This window comes from Argiope bruennichi, chromosome 6 (assembly GCF_947563725.1).
Source record: "Argiope bruennichi chromosome 6, qqArgBrue1.1, whole genome shotgun sequence".
Classification (NCBI taxonomy): Eukaryota; Metazoa; Arthropoda; class Arachnida; order Araneae; family Araneidae; genus Argiope; species Argiope bruennichi.
The window spans coordinates 94363083-94375765 of NC_079156.1; the positions used below are offsets into that span (position 1 = coordinate 94363083).

The window sequence follows — 12683 nt, forward strand, 5'->3', positions numbered from 1 at the left end:
GTAGCTGTAGATTTATTTAGGACATTAGCACTTCATTTTATAAAACATCCTTATATCATAACCTTCTATTTCATAAACCTCCTTATATCTATTTGAAGATAGATCCTAAGATAAAGAACATGACCTCTCTTTCTTATTTCTTCTCCACATTTATGGACAAAATTTTATGAGTCCGACGGATTTAACGATTACGAGATCCATGCGGTGAATCTTCGGTCAAATCCCATCTTGAATCTCCGGCTTCAAAGTGAAGACTTCAATATTATTGCAATGCAACATCTAACTATGGATATTAAAATCTACCTACCGTAACCAGCAATTATATAATTTTGAAAGATAAAATATTTAATGGAAAATGCAACAGCGTCACATAATAGATGAGTCTCTAGAAGAATAACATTTCGAATCGATTCCGATTTGATTAAATTAAAAAAATATTGTATTATCTTGATTATCCGAAAATGGATTTACTCGAGACTGGATTTTTCAGAAGATTACCGTCATGAAAAATGATTGTATTTTTAAATACTGACTAGATTTACGAATATAACACTATCTAGAAAGTTGAATTTTTCTAATTAACTCACCAAATCTGAATGTTTACAATTGTTCTGATTCTTAGAATATTTCTGTTACTATGCATAGGAGCTTTTCTTGAAGACTTAGATTACTAAAAAGACATTAAATATACTTAAAAACTAAACTTGGGAAAAACTACATCTTACCATTTTGTGAAAGTTTATTGAAAAGATGTAGAAGAAAAGTTTTACTTTCTTGTTTCAAACTGTAATAAAGTAAGTAAGTACCAAGTATTTAAATGCTATACTTATTTTCCAATTTGTATGTGGAATAGTTTAACTGAATTTTTCCATTCATATTTAAATATTTGAGAGTCCATTTTAATAATTGTAATAAAGAAAAAAAAAACGGTTCAGGAATTTGAATTTCTTCCATATTTCACAAATGTTATATCCTCCTTACTTCGTACGATATAGACATCACGAATATGTTCTATTGTGTACATATCCCTTTTTAAAGTATATTATATTTCCGTCACATACATCAAACGGAAAAAAGTTATGAACTATTTGTGGAAAGCTTTGTGTTTTATACGCTTTTGAATAAATTTGGTAACACAGTGTACTTAGAAAGTTTATATGTCTTTTAAATTAGTTGTAGCTTTTGAAATGTTATTATATTTGTGGATGTAAAAGGAAAAATGTCACTTTGTAGCACCTCTTTTTTCCCTTGAGTAGAGAGCGCCCCCTTGTGGCGTTTTACAGAAGCCCTTTGTGACGTTTACAGACAAGCAGGTGAACAGTAGACCTGCATCCTGAGGTCGACTTTTTCCTATGCGCAACCCTTGCGCTAACGAAGAATGCTTTCGGTTGGAACCGGTGGAAATCCCTCCACCATACTGTTTTCTTTAACCTAATTGTCTATGTGAGTTTGTAAATTTTGTAGTGTAGCTGTGTTTGTGTAGATTAAAAATATTATATTTAAAACCGTGCAGTTCATTAGAAAATCACAACACACTCACTATAAAATGTGGCGCCCAACGTGGGGCCCTCTGCTCAAGGGGGAAAAGAGGTGCTACAACAAATTTCGGTTGTTTTATTCAAAATCAACATTTAGATATAGATATAGACGAATTTGAAATAAAAATATTTATAAATAATCTACTGATAGGAAATGTTGAGAATTTAAAGTTATCCTCTTTTTCCTTCTAAACTTAAATTTTTAATATTCCTGTTTTATTTTCCTAAGTATTTTTTTATTGATTTAAAGAAATTCTAAAGTCTATTTAATTAGATTAAATATTAATGTTATTAAAATGTCCGGCCACCTTTACCTGCCTTTTCTATGAAGTGATAAATAAATAAATATTATAATCGAATGTTGTATAGAAATTTTAATAAGGAATAAAAATTAAAACAATTATTTAATAACTTACAGAAGTAATATTAAAATTTGCTATCGGAGGTTTTTAAAAATCGTTTGCGTCAAGATTCTCATTTAAATAATAATAATAAAAAATGTTTCCAATGATAAAAGGATTTTGGTCTTTTAACATTTCATAAACAAGGAGTCATTATTTCATTAAAAATATTACACATGAGTATATTTTAATACCTGACAACACTGATTATATCAATTAGTAATCGAATAAAAATTCATTCCTGGTTGCCTAACAACTGTGATTTTAATATCTTCTTCTTAATTCCCAACTAACTTGCGTGAATCTTCATTTCTAATAGTTTTATTTTGTGCATCATGTGGTACTGAAAGAATATATAAAAAGAAGAAGAAGAAGAAACATTCTATTTTTTTTTTAAATTACTTATTCACTATTATTTTAATTCTTAAGTTTCTTCATAACTACGTGGCCTGCTAGACTGTGGTTTATTAGTAACAAAACTTGTCTCGTCAAATTTTTCAATCCAATTAAGATGCGAAATTTCTTTGTGGTATTTCTTTCTTTCAATAAGTTCTAAACTTCTTTGTAAATTTTATTTCAGCCATCGAAAAACCACAGCGTATTTATTTTTCTAGAGAGTCAATGGAATCATTAATGGCTCTGAAAAATAAATAATTTTTTAATTAATAAGTATTTAGTAATTAAATAAAATCAGAAGTAATCAGTATCTAATGAATTAAGCATAAAAACTTTTAATTAAATAAAATTACAAACAATCTTTTGCAATTAAAGTAAAAACGATTAATTTCTAGTAAATTAAGCATAAACAACTTCTAATTAAATAAGATTACAAATAATCTTTTATAATTAAACTAAAAAAGATTAATTTCTAGTGAATAAAAATTGTGGGAAATACTACCATATTTTAGGAGAAATTTCAAAATATAAATTTCCTGAGGCAAAAGTCAAATAAATAGTATATCAGTCTTACAATTTTTTCCAACTTTTTTTTATTATTATAAGCGGTTTGGAGTATTTTAAAATTAGATGTAAGCTTTGTTAAATCTTTTTATATTCATTATTGCAAGATATTATTCTTTTAATTATAATGATATTTTGCAGAAGAATTTATTACTATTTCCATAGAATAATTTATCCTTGATTCAATTGTATTATAATAATTATTTTTCATTACTTAAAAATATTTTTTTAAAATTTTCGTAAATTATAAAACATTTTTTCAATAACGATGCGTAAAAAAAACCGTGAAAATTTTATTCCTTTTACAAATATTAATTTTTATTTTTTATTTTACCTCATTCTAAAAATTCTGTTCACACCACAAACCCTTTTCTACTCTAGTAATAAGTGGTCATTCATATAAAAAAAAAGTAAAAGGAAAAAAATCCCCCATTCTACATCTCTTTTCACCTCAGGTTCGAATTAAAAATAATTTAATTAATCTTTAATCTTTCATTAGCTTAACGCGGTGCGTGATTCCCTGAGGGTATGAAAGTTAAAAAGAAGAAATAAAAAAAAAGGAAAAAGAAGAAGAAGAAAGGCAGGAAAAAGTTCCATCACGTAAAATTAAAAGAAAATGGAAGCCCCTCAGGTTTAAAAAAAGAAGGAATAATAACTCAATTTTCGACACCCTTTTGATATGAAAAGAGGTGAGCAAAACCTTGTCAAAATCAGATTCATAGAAGCACGGACTATGAAAATATTTCCTTGTGTTAATGAAAAAAAAAAAGGAAAAAAGAATGCAGTCACCTTCATTTTCCCCCCATTTTTCCATCTCCTTAATCATAAAGGCGTTTCTCTCATTCCATCTTGCGGTTTTGCTCCCCCCCTCCCCCAACAGACCAAACCTCACCCCCCACGCCACCAACACACACTCTATTCTTAGAGGAAGTTTTGATGAAGGTTTTTGCTTTTTTGCGTGCAGTCAACTTCAGCTGCTGTTTGGAAAAGAAGAAGGGGATTTTTTTTTATTATTATTTAATATTTTTTTCCCCATCCTCTTCAAATTCTAGCTTGCGGAATTTTTTTAAAGGAAATAGTCCGTGTTTTATTTTCCGAAATAGGATGGGTGGGGGATTTATTTAATTCGGGTTTTGTTTTTTATTTATTTTATCTACTATTTTTTTTTGTGCGATTCGTTCTTCATTTACACTGCATAGTGTTGGAACGAGGAAGCGAGAGAGAAAATTAGACAACCACCCGTATTAGATGTAAGATCGCAGAAACTTCCGTAGATAGGGAAAAATGAGTTGAGCAGAAAGAAAGAAAGAAAGGGGGAAAATATATCTACCATTTTAAATTGAAACGAATAGAATAATAAGAAAGAAGAGAAAGATAAAGAAATGGAATTCCGTCTCTCTTTTTTTGCAATTAAGAATTTTTAACTTCCGGCCGGTGGTTGATTTTGATTTGCGGCGAGGTTTCTATATTTTATTGTCTTTTATTTAATTATTTGGATATGAATTTGCTTTTAATGCAACAGTTAAAAGATTATTTAATTTTTTTTTTTTTTTACAGTTCAGAATTTTTAGATTTTGCTGATAATTGATTTTGATCTTCATCGTATTTTTTATTCTTTACTATTATTCACTTATTTTATTTTAATGCAACGGTTTAGAAATTAATAGTCTTCAATTTGACGATTTTTACGCTCGTTTATTTAATTAGGCGTTTTGTATTTGTAATTGTTGAACTATTTAACGGATGCTTCATTCATTTCCTTCTGTGCTTGAATTTTGAAGTTTTGTATAGTTGCTTCTTCTCGATGATAATATAATATTTCAATATTTTAAGAATTTAATTTTCAACTAGATTTTTCAATACTGTTTCTTAGTTTCGATTTTAATTTAAGAACAAATTAGCTGTTGTACCTGTTTCTAAAATAGTTTTTAGATAGAGCAAATTCGTTGTCAGAAATTATTTCATGTTCTGCAGAGTAAATCTATCTACAAAACGGGAAATTAAGATTATTATAAGAAGGTGTAATATACAAATATTTAATCTTGCATAAAAATTTATAATACTTAGTATTTATATGTTAAAGTAGATAATTAATAAATATAAATAACGTAAAAACACAGATAATGATAAAGGATGAGTTGAGATATTAATTAAAAAGATAGAAATTGATTTATCAAATAAAAATAAGAAGGAAAAAATCCACCGTCATAGAAAATTGTGAAAATCTGAGGTGTTGGAAACTACAAGTCCAAAGGAATAATATTAAAATGGATATTCCTAAATAACATTTGTAGAAAAATTGAAATATGTTATGAATACGATTATAATTAATATATGCTTCGAACAATTCTATCTGTGCCTTAAGCTTTTGTAAATTTTGAATTTTATATCCTATTTCCCTAATTTTTATAGTAAAAAGTGCGCTTTCTAAAAATAATTTTTTTAAAATTTATTATTTGTTTTTTAAATTTATTTCTGTTTAAAAAATAACAATATTAGCTGCACTTTTCAGGAATAAATGCTACATCTACTGGAAATAATTTGAATTTTACCTTGTATTTACCATTTTGAAATAAATTGTATTTTATATCGTAATATTTTTATCTGAAATTCAAAAAAATTGTAAAAAAAATGTAATTTATGATAGTTTCATTAATTTTAAGAAATTGCACTTTTACGAGTCGACATTGATTTTTAAATATTTTTAAATATTTATTTTATTTAATTTATTTCCTTGATTATGAATTAATTTTTGAATGACTTTTTATATTGAAATTATTTTTAATTACTATTGACTCTCAATTGCTTTAGTGTGCGTTTATTTTTATTGCAGCAACTCGCTAATTAATGTAGTATCTATTGTTTTGCATTAAAAAAATGGTTTTTAATCTGAATTTATTGTTGCATAAGATTCTGATGTAATATTTTTACGATCTTCTGGACCATTTCACGTCCTTTTTATTAATGCAAGTTTTTTTGCAGCAACTAAAATCAGTTCCATAATTTAGAAACAAATTAAGAAAAAGTTTTTGTTTAATCATTTTGAATTTAAAAGTCGAAACTTATGTTTAGCACCTATTCATTCCTTTCTTTTAAATGCTTTTTAAAATATGAAATACTTCACTTGCTTTCCTTTTTTTAGGTTAATTATTTTAAAATGATTTCATGAGTTTTTAAAGTAATAGAATATCTTTATTTGTTGCACTGGAAGTTAGATGACAAGAAGATTCCTGATTCTTTGATAAGTTTTATTTCTATTCAAAATCAATATATTTTGAATGAAATGCATCAATTTGATTGAATTGAAATGATTAACTGCAAATTTTTTACTGAATTCCTGACTACTGTACTTTTAATGTACAGCTGTTTTATTGGAATATAAAACTTTTTTTTTTGAAATTGCCGGATTTTATCATAAGTTTCTTTTTACTAGAATTATAGAGCAAAACAACAGGGTCTTTGAATAGAAACACTTAGACAAGGATTCAAACCTTTAACTTTTATTTAGTTATATAATCAAAGACCTATTGCTGTGTAATAGATTATATGTTAATATAGGTCTATACAAATATGAATTATTTTCTCTTTCCGTAATTTCGGCACATTTAATTATTGGTATAATTTAAAGTTTGTTTCAAACATCGACAGCGATATCACTTAAAATGTTTATATTGTATCATACTGTTTTATCGGGGTCGTATAGTTTCAAAATATATTGTCTTTCATTACATTTTCCCCACATTTATTGTTAATAGTCATAACGGTAAAGATCTCAAAATTTGCTTTAAGTGTTATTTGAATTCATGTATTTTTTTAAGTAGTGAATTCTGTTGAGAAATTGTTAATTATTTCAAATCTGAAGGTAAAATCAAATCAAAGAAATAATTTTTTTAATCAAACATGGATCATCTTTTAAATGGAAATCACTTTCAAATGATTCATAAAATGTTTCGCTTTTTTTTTTAATCCAAGAGTGGGAAAAAAAAGATTATTTTTTTCCCAATTTAAAAATGCATGCTTTTCTCTCAGAATTTTCAAGATATTTAAAGCATTGCAAAACTTAACTATTCTAATATTCGAAAATAACCATCGTGTGAGTCAAAAACTGTAATAGTGCTTTCCCAACATCTTAGAATTTTGTTTTATTACTGCAAGAATTAAGCTAACAGAAACAAAAATTCAAAATCTGGGCGAATGGCATATCAAAAATTTAAAAAATCGTTCTCATTCAAACCATAATTCCTTGTTCGAACACGGCACGATTACTCGGTCATCTACGATTTCAACTCAAACCTTAACGATTTAGGGAATTATCAAATGAATAATTTAGTTTCGTATCTAGGCTATGAATACTTACAATATGGAATTACATGCAAGGCTACATGAATGAGTGCGTGCATGCACTAGAGGGGGAGGGGCGCAGGGGGTGCAGGAATACAATCCGTGTACGACATGGTAACAATGCTCTGCGAATCTCACCACTTGTCTTCATTTTCAAAATTGTTGGCCCGTTCGCAATTCGCAGATGGATCGTTAGAAATCTCTTGGCGACTTGTTTTGCATTTTCCCCGCGAGAGAGGAAAATCTGATAGCGGATAGGGATTTTTAGGGAAAAATGGGTTTCGGTTTGGAGGACAGTGGATTGTCAGCATGGAAAGGAAGATGTGGATAATTATCATTTCTAATCTTTAGGAATAAAATAAATTAATAAATATTAAATAAAATTCATATTTATTTAAGCAACTTTAGAGTTGGTAGTATTTGTGAAATTATTTATAGGAATACATACCCAGACAAAATAATTTTCAAAACTCAGCCTAATATGAATTATCTATTCAAATCGAGATTATTGAACAAAATGTTATATCTGAAATTAATTCGTCTATCTGTATGATTTAAATTCCGCCTTGAAGCATTCTTTTATTCAGTTTTTGTGTGCATACATACTTAAAATGTGGTACATATTACATATTTAATAATTGTACCAGATCGTGTAAATAGTTTTTGCTTTCCATTGACAACACAATAGCTACCCATTTTCCTTTTTTAATTTTATGTTACAATTCGTTACAATGCAATTAAATCAATCATCAGAAAGTTATAAAAATAAACAATATATAATCTTAATTTTTCAAAAGAATTTGTAAAATGGTTCATTGTAAATTTTTTTATACAAATTCAAGAGTTATATGCTTGTAAATAATATAAATATGAAACAGCATTTTACTTGAATTAGAAGTGAAATCGATCGGTTTTGATTCTGTAAATATTAATTTAAATTTTGTGGTAATACATAAGGCACTAAAATCAGCGAAATGTATTTTAATGGTATATATATATATATATATATATATATATATATATATAGCACTGTGAGACTGGTTTTATCCCATTTTTAAAATAGGAACTCGTATTTAAGTGAGGAATTTCTTCTATAAATTCAAGAAATCTTTATTTGTTGTTAATTTCTTTTGTCGTTAATCATTATTTATTGAAAATAGAGATCATAATTATAATTTATAAATTAAACATATGTCAATTTACTTATAAATAAACGTTAATAAACCTTATGAAAATTTCACTTCTTAATTATCAAAAACTGATTTTATAAATCAATATATTGACAATATCTATGAATGATAATGACTCGTGATGTAAAATAAATTCATCGTTATATTAAATGAAAATGTATCTGTAATTGATTGCGGAAAAAAAATGGACATTCTCAGCTCAGCATGAAACAACGAGTAAATGTTACTTGGCAGGTGTACTTGATATTCGTCTGACGTCATATATGACTTTGACATCAGATGAATCGATTCTATTATTATTGATGAAATGGATAGTGGTTTTATGATGGCATTACTAGATAATTCATATAGAACAATTAAAATCTATGCACAGAAAATAATTTTTAAGGTTATTTTTGAATATCTTAGCTGTTTGCATAGAATAATTTATTAATCTGTTAAAATGTATGATAAAGGGGGGGGGGTAATATTTGTATTGCCTTTGAAATTATTCAATTCTATTGTTGTTTCTCTTACCATATTGCGAGAATGCATGGAATTGGTGAACGATAGCTACGGAATATAGATCTCTGACTTAAATTTAACATTTTTATTGAATCTGTTGGGGGAATACATACTTTGCGAGCCAATGGACACCAAAATTTGACACAAAAACTACAGATACAGGCTACAAGGTAGCATACTGAATTTTAAAGATTTAAATCATTGCGTTGACGTGCATGCGAAAGTACAGATGGACAGACAATCAATCGCTCGTAAAATGTAGTTTAGAATTTCATAAGCCTATTTTAGAAGTTAAAGATGGGTTCTAAATTTTATCTATCTAAATTTTTCCTTGCAGTTTCTAATTGTACAGTTCACTTGCGCTCAAACAGCCAGACGGACAGACTTCCTATGAATGGAGTTCGTTCACAATTTGATAAAAATCTTCAAATTTGAATATAATTCTGCATATTGAATAGCTCAAAGTGTCTTTTAGTTATCGTTTTCATAGACAGCCAGACATGACAAAAATGTGTTTCTCTGAATCAGGGAGGTCTAAAAAATGGAGATTCGATAAAATCTAGATTTCGTATTTTTTGACGATCACAATACATCCTCCATACTTCTTATACGGGAAAATAAGAAAGTTGCATTTGATGAAAGGAAACAAACTGTATGTTGTCATTGTTATTATCTGAAATATGAATGTCTTATATTCGAGGAAATATGATGAAATTTGGTTCTAAAATTTAACTTTTCTTAAATTATTTTTTCTTGGAGAGCTGTATTTGTAAGGTCAGAGAAAAGTTCTGTTTTCAGAACTAAAAATAATTTTAATGAACGTTGTTACGTATTAAGAACAATTCAGTTTAGTTTAGTTTCGTTATATTAACGCCCCATTTTTAAAGCAACTCTAAGGCTATTTTGGGGCATACTTCGTAATTTTGAGCCACGGTCAGATGACAAGGACGACACAGGAGCTGTCACCTCCTCTCCAAACTTCCACACTACACCAGTGGGGAGTGACAACAGTAGAATTGAAAATGTATCATTAGTGCCATTGTTGATTCTTGTCGAATTAATAGAGCAATCTCAAAACGTTAAAATTACAGTTGATATCATTAATTTTTTTTCATTATTTTTTCGTCGAATATTTACTTGTCGGAATATATACATACCAGAAACAAATGTCATTTTTCTGATATTTTTGCAAATAAAAGTTATTATTAATGACTATAATGCCTATAAATAGTAACAGGAAGTTCACTGTAAGTTAATCACATTTAAAGATAAATAACAGAATAACTTTCTAGTGCTTAAACTATCATTCGGATTGAACATGTATAGTTATTTTTTTCGCAAAATATTGTATTTGTATTTTCACTCGCAGTTTCGAAATTAAAAATGTTATTAAAAACATCACTGCGTATAATTTCTTTTGGTATGATGATTTCTTTGGTAATAGTAGCTCACATTGACAAATTTCACTCATTTTTTCTTAGGCTGTTGTATTTGTATTTTTTTTTATCTAAAAAAATGAGTATTATGAAATTATCTTTTTAATGAGTATAATGAAAGACAAAAAAAATGTATTTAGAATCAAATGAAAATAAAATACTTTTCATTTGATAAATAGATTATTATCAAAATAACAAAACAATTCGAAGCATTTAAATAATAAAATATGATAATATTTCGGCATCGGCATTTTTACGAATTAAACCTTGGCGTAATGATCTTACAGAAAAAAAAATATTTTACGAATTTACTTGATCTAACAGCATCGAAAAAAACAAACAAAAAAAAAACAGAAAATATAAATACACTTTACAATCCTTAAAAATCTTACAACCTTTTCTTGTAAAACGCCTGAATCTTCCTTATTTTTAAACACACATTTCTCATTTTACATCACTTCCAAAACATTGAAATAGAATCCCCCCCTTTACTATTTCAAGGTGTCGGGACCCTGGGATTACATCCATCTTTAATGTTCTACAAATCACCTTTCAGAATCAAACTCACCTGGGATTAGGGAAAATAAAAGGGAAAAATCGCATCACTTTGGCCAGGGAAAAATACCACCTGTGCCCTCCTGTAAGTACTGCAGCAGAACTGGGAGCTTGTTGAGTTTGCTCCAACACTGAAACTGTGGGATCCGTTGCTCGTAGAACCATCTGTGGACCCCTTTCCTCATGTTTAGTGCAGACACGAAGTTTGTAGACCTGTCTTTTCTAGAAGACGTATAGCTGGTTGGAGAAGAGGGGAAAAAATGGAGACACACATAAAAAAGGTCCCTGCTTAGGTATGTACAGTGGCGTGACGGATGGAACACGGATTTTACTAAGGAATAAAAGCAATACACGAAATCTTTTTTTTTTTGTGGTAGTACAAATGTTTCTAATAAGGGTCCAATTTTGTGGTAGATTAAACAGATAACTGAGACAATTAATAGCTTAGTGTTGCAGACTATAACTATGATTAAAGTTTTTATTTTTTAAAATCAGACAACATTCTAAAATATGGATTTATCATTTTTATAAATAATTTATACAAGTGCATTCAAAATCTGGATCAGTATATTTATTAATGAAAGATTTAATATTCTAAATAACAACATTCTAAGATTATATAAATATTTTTTTATTCCATACAAGAGCATTCTAAAATCTGGATTTGTATATTTATAAATGAAGGACTAATATTCTAAATAACAACATTCTTACATTAGGGTATAGTACTAAACAATAGCATTCTAAAATATGAATTTAGCATATTTATAATTCGAAATTTCGTATTTAAAATCAAATAATCCTAAACTGCATATTGTGATTCTAAGTGGGAATCAAGTGTAAGAATTTTGTTATTGCAAAAAACTTTTTTAGAACAAACTAGGACATTATTAAAATAAATTTTTTTAGAAGTTTATTTTAGTCAATGAAATTTAAGAAGTGTTCTAAACACTGTGTAATGAAAACTGATGATCTATTTTAGTTAGATGATATAGAAGGAATTTGTACAAAATAAAATAATGCAAAAGAAATTATAATTCATTTTCAAAAAAAAAAAAAAAAAAATTGACGTTTTGATTAGTTTTTTTTATATGTATTATGTCACTTCTTCAGATTCGTTATCGTGTCTCAGCCATTGAACAAAATGACGTAGTCTGTTTTCAAATAGTCCTTGCGAAGCTTAAAAATGGAGTAAAGTAAAATAATCAAATGAGACCAATTTTCATCATTTTAATTATGTGATCTGTATATGAATTTTATAAGAATGCTTTCCTAACGTTATTTATTATATGATACCCTCCCTTTTTTTATCAAGCTCTGATGGATTATAAAAAAAGACAAAAAATGTATTCCCTAAAGTTATGCAGAATCATGACTATTTATCGACATAATCACCATAAAAATTTCAACATTGTCATATCTGTGGATGAAGCTTCCGATTCTTATGTAGAGTCATGGATAATTTTCGACACAGTCGTTATAAAAATTCTGGCATTTTTCATATCTATGGATGAAGCTTCCGATTCTTATGTAGAGTCATGGATATTTTTCGGCATAATCGCCATAAAAATTCAGGCATTTGTCATATCTGTGAATGAAGATTCTTTTCTTTCTTCAAAAAACGTTGCCTCAGTGATGTGAGATGGGCCTTAATGCTCCTTTGAAGCTCCTCATTAGCCATAATATTGTTTGTAATTTCTTTTAAGAAAGGAATACAGAGGAGAAATGATTCAATGTTCCATCCTAAAGTTGAAATCT

The 12683-nt window shown here is 27.9% G+C and overlaps 1 protein-coding gene across 4 annotated transcripts in view; it reads left to right on the top strand.

Moving 5' to 3' along the window:
* The window catches only part of LOC129973069 (protein CBFA2T1-like), a 92932-nt gene that overhangs the window by 26215 nt on the left and 54034 nt on the right, over nucleotides 1-12683 (top strand). The window lies entirely within an intron of this gene.